The sequence below is a fragment of the Pelophylax lessonae genome (genome assembly GCF_965119305.1).
Source record: "Pelophylax lessonae genome assembly, chromosome: 3".
Lineage (NCBI taxonomy): Eukaryota > Metazoa > Chordata > Amphibia > Anura > Ranidae > Pelophylax > Pelophylax lessonae.
In genome coordinates, this window is record NC_138770.1 from 74,382,533 (window position 1) to 74,395,500 (window position 12,968).

Below are 12,968 nucleotides of genomic sequence, written 5' to 3' on the forward strand. Positions count from 1 at the left end.
CTAGAATGCACTGGAACGCATCAACAACTAGAATGCACTGGAACGCATCAACAACTAGAATGCCCTGGAACGCATCAACAACTAGAATGCACTGGAACGCATCAACAACTAGAATGCACTGGAACGCATCAACAACTAGAATGCACTGGAACGCATCAACAACTAGAATGCACTGGAACTCATCAACAACTAGAATGCACTGGAACGCATCAACAACTAGAATGCACTGGAACGCATCAACAACTAGAATGCACTGGAACGCATCAACAACTAGAATGCCCTGGAACGCATCAACAACTAGAATGCACTGGAACGCATCAACAACTAGAATGCACTGGAACGCATCAACAACTAGAATGCACTGGAACGCATCAACAACTAGAATGCACTGGAACTCATCAACAACTAGAATGCACTGGAACGCATCAACAACTAGAATGCACTGGAACGCATCAACAACTAGAATGCACTGGAACTCATCAACAACTAGAATGCACTGGAACGCATCAACAACTAGAATGCACTGGAACGCATCAACAACTAGAATGCACTGGAACGCATCAACAACTAGAATGCCCTGGAACGCATCAACAACTAGAATGCACTGGAACGCATCAACAACTAGAATGCACTGGAACGCATCAACAACTAGAATGCACTGGAACGCATCAACAACTAGAATGCACTGGAACTCATCAACAACTAGAATGCACTGGAACGCAACAGCAACTAGAATGCACTGGAACGCAACAACATCTAGAATGCACTGGAACGCAACAACAACTAGAATGCACTGGAACGCAACAGCAACTAGAATGCACTGGAACGCATCAACAACTAGAATGCACTGGAACGCATCAACAACTAGAATGCACTGGCACGCAACAGCAACTAGAATGCACTGGAACGCATCAACAACTAGAATGCACTGGAACGCATCAACAACTAGAATGCACTGGAACGCATCAACAACTAGAATGCACTGGAACGCATCAACAACTAGAATGCACTGGCACGCAACAGCAACTAGAATGCACTGGAACGCATCAACAACTAGAATGCACTGGAACGCATCAACAACTAGAATGCACTGGAACGCATCAACAACTAGAATGCACTGGAACGCATCAACAACTAGAATGCCCTGGAACGCATCAACAACTAGAATGCACTGGAACGCATCAACAACTAGAATGCACTGGAACGCATCAACAACTAGAATGCACTGGAACGCATCAACAACTAGAATGCACTGGAACTCATCAACAACTAGAATGCACTGGAACGCATCAACAACTAGAATGCACTGGAACGCATCAACAACTAGAATGCACTGGAACGCATCAACAACTAGAATGCCCTGGAACGCATCAACAACTAGAATGCACTGGAACGCATCAACAACTAGAATGCACTGGAACGCATCAACAACTAGAATGCACTGGAACGCATCAACAACTAGAATGCACTGGAACTCATCAACAACTAGAATGCACTGGAACGCATCAACAACTAGAATGCACTGGAACGCATCAACAACTAGAATGCACTGGAACTCATCAACAACTAGAATGCACTGGAACGCATCAACAACTAGAATGCACTGGAACGCATCAACAACTAGAATGCACTGGAACGCATCAACAACTAGAATGCCCTGGAACGCATCAACAACTAGAATGCACTGGAACGCATCAACAACTAGAATGCACTGGAACGCATCAACAACTAGAATGCACTGGAACGCATCAACAACTAGAATGCACTGGAACTCATCAACAACTAGAATGCACTGGAACGCAACAGCAACTAGAATGCACTGGAACGCAACAACATCTAGAATGCACTGGAACGCAACAACAACTAGAATGCACTGGAACGCAACAGCAACTAGAATGCACTGGAACGCATCAACAACTAGAATGCACTGGAACGCATCAACAACTAGAATGCACTGGCACGCAACAGCAACTAGAATGCACTGGAACGCATCAACAACTAGAATGCACTGGAACGCAACAACAACTAGAATGCACTGGAACGCATCAACAACTAGAATGCACTGGAACGCATCAACAACTAGAATGCACTGGAACGCATCAACAACTAGAATGCACTGGCACGCAACAGCAACTAGAATGCACTGGAACGCATCAACAACTAGAATGCACTGGAACGCATCAACAACTAGAATGCACTGGAACGCATCAACAACTAGAATGCACTGGAACGCATCAACAACTAGAATGCACTGGAACGCATCAACAACTAGAATGCACTGGAACTCATCAACAACTAGAATGCACTGGAACGCATCAACAACTAGAATGCACTGGAACGCATCAACAACTAGAATGCACTGGAACGCATCAACAACTAGAATGCCCTGGAACGCATCAACAACTAGAATGCACTGGAACGCATCAACAACTAGAATGCACTGGAACGCATCAACAACTAGAATGCACTGGAACGCATCAACAACTAGAATGCACTGGAACTCATCAACAACTAGAATGCACTGGAACGCATCAACAACTAGAATGCACTGGAACGCAACAGCAACTAGAATGCACTGGAACGCAACAACATCTAGAATGCACTGGAAAGCAACAACAACTAGAATGCACTGGAACGCAACAGCAACTAGAATGCACTGGAACGCATCAACAACTAGAATGCACTGGAACGCATCAACAACTAGAATGCACTGGAACGCATCAACAACTAGAATGCACTGGAACGCATCAACAACTAGAATGCACTGGAACTCATCAACAACTAGAATGCACTGGAACGCATCAACAACTAGAATGCACTGGAACGCATCAACAACTAGAATGCACTGGAACGCATCAACAACTAGAATGCCCTGGAACGCATCAACAACTAGAATGCACTGGAACGCATCAACAACTAGAATGCACTGGAACGCATCAACAACTAGAATGCACTGGAACGCATCAACAACTAGAATGCACTGGAACTCATCAACAACTAGAATGCACTGGAACGCATCAACAACTAGAATGCACTGGAACTCATCAACAACTAGAATGCACTGGAACGCATCAACAACTAGAATGCACTGGAACGCAACATCAACAACTAGAATGCACTGGAACTCATCAACAACTAGAATGCACTGGAACTCATCAACAACTAGAATGCACTGGAACGCATCAACAACTAGAATGCACGGGAACGCATCAACAACTAGAATGCACTGGAACGCAACAACAACTAGAATGCACTGGAACGCATCAACAACTAGAATGCACTGGAACGCATCAACAACTAGAATGCACTGGAACGCATCAACAACTAGAATGCACTGGCACGCAACAGCAACTAGAATGCACTGGAACGCATCAACAACTAGAATGCACTGGAACGCATCAACAACTAGAATGCACTGGAACGCATCAACAACTAGAATGCACTGGAACGCATCAACAACTAGAATGCACTGGAACTCATCAACAACTAGAATGCACTGGAACGCATCAACAACTAGAATGCACTGGAACGCAACATCAACAACTAGAATGCACTGGAACTCATCAACAACTAGAATGCACTGGAACGCATCAACAACTAGAATGCACTGGAACGCAACAGCAACTAGAATGCACTGGAACGCAACAACAACTAGAATGCACTGGAACGCAACAACAACTAGAATGCACTGGAACGCAACAGCAACTAGAATGCACTGGAACGCATCAACAACTAGAATGCACTGGAACGCAACAACAACTAGAATGCACTGGAACGCAACAACAACTAGAATGCACTGGAACGCAACAGCAACTAGAATGCACTGGAACTCATCAACAACTAGAATGCACTGGAACGCATCAACAACTAGAATGCACTGGAACTCATCAACAACTAGAATGCACTGGAACGCATCAACAACTAGAATGCACTGGAACGCATCAACAACTAGAATGCACTGGAACGCATCAACAACTAGAATGCACTGGAACGCATCAACAACTAGAATGCACTGGAACGCAACAGCAACTAGAATGCACTGGAACGCATCAACAACTAGAATGCACTGGAACGCATCAACAACTAGAATGCACTGGAACGCATCAACAACTAGAATGCACTGGAACGCATCAACAACTAGAATGCCCTGGAACGCATCAACAACTAGAATGCACTGGAACGCATCAACAACTAGAATGCACTGGAACGCATCAACAACTAGAATGCACTGGAACGCATCAACAACTAGAATGCACTGGAACTCATCAACAACTAGAATGCACTGGAACGCATCAACAACTAGAATGCACTGGAACGCATCAACAACTAGAATGCACTGGAACTCATCAACAACTAGAATGCACTGGAACGCATCAACAACTAGAATGCACTGGAACGCATCAACAACTAGAATGCACTGGAACGCATCAACAACTAGAATGCCCTGGAACGCATCAACAACTAGAATGCACTGGAACGCATCAACAACTAGAATGCACTGGAACGCATCAACAACTAGAATGCACTGGAACGCATCAACAACTAGAATGCACTGGAACTCATCAACAACTAGAATGCACTGGAACGCAACAGCAACTAGAATGCACTGGAACGCAACAACATCTAGAATGCACTGGAACGCAACAACAACTAGAATGCACTGGAACGCAACAGCAACTAGAATGCACTGGAACGCATCAACAACTAGAATGCACTGGAACGCATCAACAACTAGAATGCACTGGCACGCAACAGCAACTAGAATGCACTGGAACGCATCAACAACTAGAATGCACTGGAACGCAACAACAACTAGAATGCACTGGAACGCATCAACAACTAGAATGCACTGGAACGCATCAATAACTAGAATGCACTGGAACGCATCAACAACTAGAATGCACTGGCACGCAACAGCAACTAGAATGCACTGGAACGCATCAACAACTAGAATGCACTGGAACGCATCAACAACTAGAATGCACTGGAACGCATCAACAACTAGAATGCACTGGAACGCATCAACAACTAGAATGCACTGGAACGCATCAACAACTAGAATGCACTGGAACGCATCAACAACTAGAATGCACTGGAACGCATCAACAACTAGAATGCACTGGAACGCATCAACAACTAGAATGCACTGGAACTCATCAACAACTAGAATGCACTGGAACGCATCAACAACTAGAATGCACTGGAACGCATCAACAACTAGAATGCACTGGAACGCATCAACAACTAGAATGCCCTGGAACGCATCAACAACTAGAATGCACTGGAACGCATCAACAACTAGAATGCACTGGAACGCATCAACAACTAGAATGCACTGGAACGCATCAACAACTAGAATGCACTGGAACTCATCAACAACTAGAATGCACTGGAACGCATCAACAACTAGAATGCACTGGAACGCAACAGCAACTAGAATGCACTGGAACGCAACAACATCTAGAATGCACTGGAAAGCAACAACAACTAGAATGCACTGGAACGCAACAGCAACTAGAATGCACTGGAACGCATCAACAACTAGAATGCACTGGAACGCATCAACAACTAGAATGCACTGGAACGCATCAACAACTAGAATGCACTGGAACGCATCAACAACTAGAATGCACTGGAACTCATCAACAACTAGAATGCACTGGAACGCATCAACAACTAGAATGCACAGGAACGCATCAACAACTAGAATGCACTGGAACGCATCAACAACTAGAATGCCCTGGAACGCATCAACAACTAGAATGCACTGGAACGCATCAACAACTAGAATGCACTGGAACGCATCAACAACTAGAATGCACTGGAACGCATCAACAACTAGAATGCACTGGAACTCATCAACAACTAGAATGCACTGGAACGCATCAACAACTAGAATGCACTGGAACTCATCAACAACTAGAATGCACTGGAACGCATCAACAACTAGAATGCACTGGAACGCAACATCAACAACTAGAATGCACTGGAACTCATCAACAACTAGAATGCACTGGAACTCATCAACAACTAGAATGCACTGGAACGCATCAACAACTAGAATGCACTGGAACGCATCAACAACTAGAATGCACTGGAACGCAACAACAACTAGAATGCACTGGAACGCATCAACAACTAGAATGCACTGGAACGCATCAACAACTAGAATGCACTGGAACGCATCAACAACTAGAATGCACTGGCACGCAACAGCAACTAGAATGCACTGGAACGCATCAACAACTAGAATGCACTGGAACGCATCAACAACTAGAATGCACTGGAACGCATCAACAACTAGAATGCACTGGAACGCATCAACAACTAGAATGCACTGGAACTCATCAACAACTAGAATGCACTGGAACGCATCAACAACTAGAATGCACTGGAACGCAACATCAACAACTAGAATGCACTGGAACTCATCAACAACTAGAATGCACTGGAACGCATCAACAACTAGAATGCACTGGAACGCAACAGCAACTAGAATGCACTGGAACGCAACAACAACTAGAATGCACTGGAACGCAACAACAACTAGAATGCACTGGAACGCAACAGCAACTAGAATGCACTGGAACGCATCAACAACTAGAATGCACTGGAACGCAACAACAACTAGAATGCACTGGAACGCAACAACAACTAGAATGCACTGGAACGCAACAGCAACTAGAATGCACTGGAACTCATCAACAACTAGAATGCACTGGAACGCATCAACAACTAGAATGCACTGGAACTCATCAACAACTAGAATGCACTGGAACGCATCAACAACTAGAATGCACTGGAACGCATCAACAACTAGAATGCACTGGAACGCATCAACAACTAGAATGCACTGGAACGCATCAACAACTAGAATGCACTGGAACGCATCAACAACTAGAATGCACTGGAACGCATCAACAACTAGAATGCACTGGAACTCATCAACAACTAGAATGCACTGGAACGCATCAACAACTAGAATGCACTGGAACGCATCAACAACTAGAATGCCCTGGAACGCATCAACAACTAGAATGCACTGGAACGCATCAACAACTAGAATGCACTGGAACGCATCAACAACTAGAATGCACTGGAACGCATCAACAACTAGAATGCACTGGAACTCATCAACAACTAGAATGCACTGGAACGCATCAACAACTAGAATGCACTGGAACGCAACAGCAACTAGAATGCACTGGAACGCAACAGCAACTAGAATGCACTGGAACGCATCAACAACTAGAATGCCCTGGAACGCATCAACAACTAGAATGCACTGGAACGCATCAACAACTAGAATGCACTGGAACGCATCAACAACTAGAATGCACTGGAACGCATCAACAACTAGAATGCACTGGAACTCATCAACAACTAGAATGCACTGGAACGCAACAGCAACTAGAATGCACTGGAACGCATCAACAACTAGAATGCCCTGGAACGCATCAACAACTAGAATGCACTGGAACGCATCAACAACTAGAATGCACTGGAACGCATCAACAACTAGAATGCACTGGAACGCATCAACAACTAGAATGCACTGGAACGCATCAACAACTAGAATGCACTGGAACTCATCAACAACTAGAATGCACTGGAACGCATCAACAACTAGAATGCACTGGAACGCATCAACAACTAGAATGCCCTGGAACGCATCAACAACTAGAATGCACTGGAACGCATCAACAACTAGAATGCACTGGAACGCATCAACAACTAGAATGCACTGGAACGCATCAACAACTAGAATGCACTGGAACTCATCAACAACTAGAATGCACTGGAACGCATCAACAACTAGAATGCACTGGAACGCAACAGCAACTAGAATGCACTGGAACGCAACAACATCTAGAATGCACTGGAACGCAACAACAACTAGAATGCACTGGAACGCAACAGCAACTAGAATGCACTGGAACGCATCAACAACTAGAATGCCCTGGAACGCATCAACAACTAGAATGCACTGGAACGCATCAACAACTAGAATGCACTGGAACGCATCAACAACTAGAATGCACTGGAACGCATCAACAACTAGAATGCACTGGAACTCATCAACAACTAGAATGCACTGGAACGCATCAACAACTAGAATGCACTGGAAAGCATCAACAACTAGAATGCACTGGAACGCATCAACAACTAGAATGCACTGGAACGCATCAACAACTAGAATGCACTGGAACGCATCAACAACTAGAATGCACTGGAACTCATCAACAACTAGAATGCACTGGAACGCATCAACAACTAGAATGCACTGGAACGCATCAACATCTAGAATGCACTGGAACGCAACAACAACTAGAATGCACTGGAACGCAACAGCAACTAGAATGCACTGGAACGCAACAACATCTAGAATGCACTGGAACGCAACAACAACTAGAATGCACTGGAACGCAACAGCAACTAGAATGCACTGGAACGCATCAACAACTAGAATGCCCTGGAACGCATCAACAACTAGAATGCACTGGAACGCATCAACAACTAGAATGCACTGGAACGCATCAACAACTAGAATGCACTGGAACGCATCAACAACTAGAATGCACTGGAACTCATCAACAACTAGAATGCACTGGAACGCATCAACAACTAGAATGCACTGGAACGCAACAGCAGCTAGAATGCACTGGAACGCAACAACAACTAGAATGCACTGGAACGCAACAACAACTAGAATGCACTGGAACGCAACAGCAACTAGAATGCACTGGAACTCATCAACAACTAGAATGCACTGGAACTCATCAACAACTAGAATGCACTGGAACGCATCAACAACTAGAATGCACTGGAACGCATCAACAACTAGAATGCACTGGAACGCATCAACAACTAGAATGCACTGGAACGCATCAACAACTAGAATGCACTGGAACGCATCAACAACTAGAATGCACTGGAACTCATCAACAACTAGAATGCACTGGAACGCATCAACAACTAGAATGCACTGGAACGCATCAACAACTAGAATGCCCTGGAACGCATCAACAACTAGAATGCACTGGAACGCATCAACAACTAGAATGCACTGGAACGCATCAACAACTAGAATGCACTGGAACGCATCAACAACTAGAATGCACTGGAACTCATCAACAACTAGAATGCACTGGAACGCATCAACAACTAGAATGCACTGGAACGCAACAGCAACTAGAATGCACTGGAACGCAACAACATCTAGAATGCACTGGAACGCAACAACAACTAGAATGCACTGGAACGCAACAGCAACTAGAATGCACTGGAACGCATCAACAACTAGAATGCCCTGGAACGCATCAACAACTAGAATGCACTGGAACGCATCAACAACTAGAATGCACTGGAACGCATCAACAACTAGAATGCACTGGAACGCATCAACAACTAGAATGCACTGGAACTCATCAACAACTAGAATGCACTGGAACGCATCAACAACTAGAATGCACTGGAAAGCATCAACAACTAGAATGCACTGGAACGCATCAACAACTAGAATGCACTGGAACGCATCAACAACTAGAATGCACTGGAACGCATCAACAACTAGAATGCACTGGAACTCATCAACAACTAGAATGCACTGGAACGCATCAACAACTAGAATGCACTGGAACGCATCAACATCTAGAATGCACTGGAACGCAACAACAACTAGAATGCACTGGAACGCAACAGCAACTAGAATGCACTGGAACGCAACAACATCTAGAATGCACTGGAACGCAACAACAACTAGAATGCACTGGAACGCAACAGCAACTAGAATGCACTGGAACGCATCAACAACTAGAATGCCCTGGAACGCATCAACAACTAGAATGCACTGGAACGCATCAACAACTAGAATGCACTGGAACGCATCAACAACTAGAATGCACTGGAACTCATCAACAACTAGAATGCACTGGAACGCATCAACAACTAGAATGCACTGGAACGCATCAAAAAATGCACTAGATCCAGTACAGTGGAAAAAAAAAAAAGGAAAAAAGAATAAATAAAGCATCTGGAATGCACCCGGAAACGCATCAAAAAACGCATTGAAACGTGTTAAAAATGTGCATGCAGAAATGCATCCGGCAACTGATCTGCAGTGCGTTTTTGTGATGTGAACCAGACCAGATTCAGTCATAGACGCAGCATAAACGCAATACAAACGCATATGCAAAAAAAAAAAAAAAAGAATGTATTCCAATGAGCCTAGCTTACATCATAGCAGTGCTTGAATGGGCATTTAAAAAAAAAAAAGTACAGTATGTTGCATTTTTCCTGCACTGGAACGAATCGCAAGTGTGCGAAAATGCATACAAACGCACCAAAAACACACTTGAACACGTGTAAATGCAACTTTGTAAAAAATAAATTTAAATAAATTAAAAAAAGCAATGCAAATACATATAAATGCACTAAAAGTGCGCATGCGGAAACACACAGTGAACGCAGAGATTGTGGTGTAAATGATCCCTGAGCCATGCGTTTTTTGAGTGCAAAAGTGTGTGTCTTGCTGACCATTAATAATAAATAGCGCCGCAAGTATGGCGAGTAATTTTGTGCTCGTTCCCGCCTATAAATGCAGACTAAGGATAGGTTCACATTTGTGCGTCCGGGAAATGCATGCAACATCGAGCGCATTTCTGCAATGCTATAAAAAAAAGCTAGCACACCAAAGGATCATTGGAATAATGTCTATTGTATGGTCACCGTGGTAAAGTGCGTTTTGGGGCCACACGGGACCTCTACGCCAGGCATGTAAAGGGGTCTTGCGTGCCCCTGAATAGTCGCACCATGATGTGATCACCGAATAAATACTTGGACATGACTTTAATGATGGCACCCGTTTACATTACGCCTTTTCCAGAAGCGTGTGCGATGGGAATATTATATATCACATGCATAAAACACGCATCCCCTTTTGCACGCGCACACACAGTGCAGCCATTATTTCCATTCCATTAATTCCTAATGGCATCCCAATGCACCTTGCTATTGTGCGCATTTTCCGCCATTGCCAAAACACAAGGTAACAAAGCCCCATGCATTTTAATGCTCCACAAATATACTGTACAACTCGTAGGAACGAAAGGGCTGCCCTAAGAGTGAAAAAACACGCAAAGACGCGCGTGTACCATTGCACCTGCATAGGCGCGTGCATTTGTTCGTGAGGTTTTTTTTTTTTTTTTTTTAATGGACTGCCCTACGCGTGGCAAATGCTCCAAAAAAGCTCCTGTGCCTTTTTTTTGGGTGCAGAGATGTGCGGCTTTTTGTCTATACACCTACTGTGCCCATTATGAGGGGTTCCCACCATCCCTGAGCTAAGTTCCTGGGTCTGTACACCTGCTGTGCCCATTATGAGGGGTTTCCACCATCCCTGTGCTAAGTTCCTGGGTCTGTACACCTTCTGTGCCCATTATGAGGGGCTCCCACCATCCCTGTGCTAAGTTCCCGGGTCTGTACACCTGTTGTGTCCATTATGAGGGGTTCCCACCATCCCTGTGCTAAGTTCCTGGGTCTGTACACCTTCTGTGCCCATTATGAAGGGTTCCCACCATCCCTGTGCTGAGTTATTGGATCTGTAAACCTTCTGTGCCCATTATGAGGGGTTCCCACCATCCCTGTGCTAAGTTCCTGGGTCTGTACACCTTCTGTGCCCATTATGAGGGGTTCCCACCATCCCTGTGCTGAGTTCCTGGGTCTGTACACCTGCTGTGCCCATTATGAGGGGCTCCCTTCATCCCTGTGCTGAGTTCCTGGGTCTGTACACCTGCTGTGCCCATTATGAGGGGTTCCCACCATCCCTGTGCTGAGTTCTCAGGTCTGTACACCTGTGCCCATTATGAGGGGTTCCCACCATCCCTGTGCTACGTTCCTGGGTCTGTACACCTTCTGCACCCATTATGAGGGGTTCCCACCATCCCTGTGCTGAGTTCCCAGGTCTGTACACCTACTGTGCCCATTATGAGGGGTTTCCGTCATCCCTGTGCTGAGTTCCCAGGTCTGTACACCTGTTGTGCCCATTATGAGGGATTAATTTTGTTTATTGAAAAATCTTACAAACAACAACTTATATACAATAAAACCATAATAAATAAATTAATAAATAACATATTTACAAAATGATTGAATATAACTATACAAACCAAAAAACAAAACAAACAAGAACATAATAAATAAACCGAATTGTGCACAGCATAAACCCTACGAGAGAGCCAGACTAAGGAACATCACCGTCACCATGCATGTAGCCTTTTATCAAAAATATATTTTATCTGAAAATCTAGGGGAGTGAAGCAAGGACAGAAAGAAAAGCCGCACACCCCAAGATCAACAGGCAGCAGCTACAGAGTCCTGATATTCCTCCACGCCTTTATCCAGGCCTCCTGCTGCCACCTGTCTTTCTCAAGACCCCGAATCTTCCCAACCTCACACAGAATGTCCTGCACCACCACCTCGACAGGGAGGATTTTACTCCATAAGGATACCTGGCACCATGCATTCCACGTGAAATAACGGACTACTAGACTAACTAAAAAAAGTGTTTCCAAATCATAATCCGGACGAGTCTGGAATGCCCCATACACCCACTCTGCATAAATCATATGGGGGAGGAAGGGTACACTCATCCATGGATTCCACCACACTCTACTCTCGGGCAGCCCTGATCACTCATAGAAAGAAACTTCAGGTTGCCCTTCACAAATAGTTTTCCATGGAAAGCGAACCAAGCCTGATCCCTAAACTTCATCAGAATTCTCTCCAAATTAATCAATCACAAACCCTCCCCCAAAACCAGGCTTGGGCAATCCCTTAAGGCCAGTGGTTCGCAAAAAACTGAGCTCATAATCCGCTTCTCAAGAAGTTTCCTTGGAAGAGATCTGACCTCCCCTGCCATTACTTGCCACTGCCGAAGTATTTTCAAACACGGGGCAACATAAGCCGGGAGC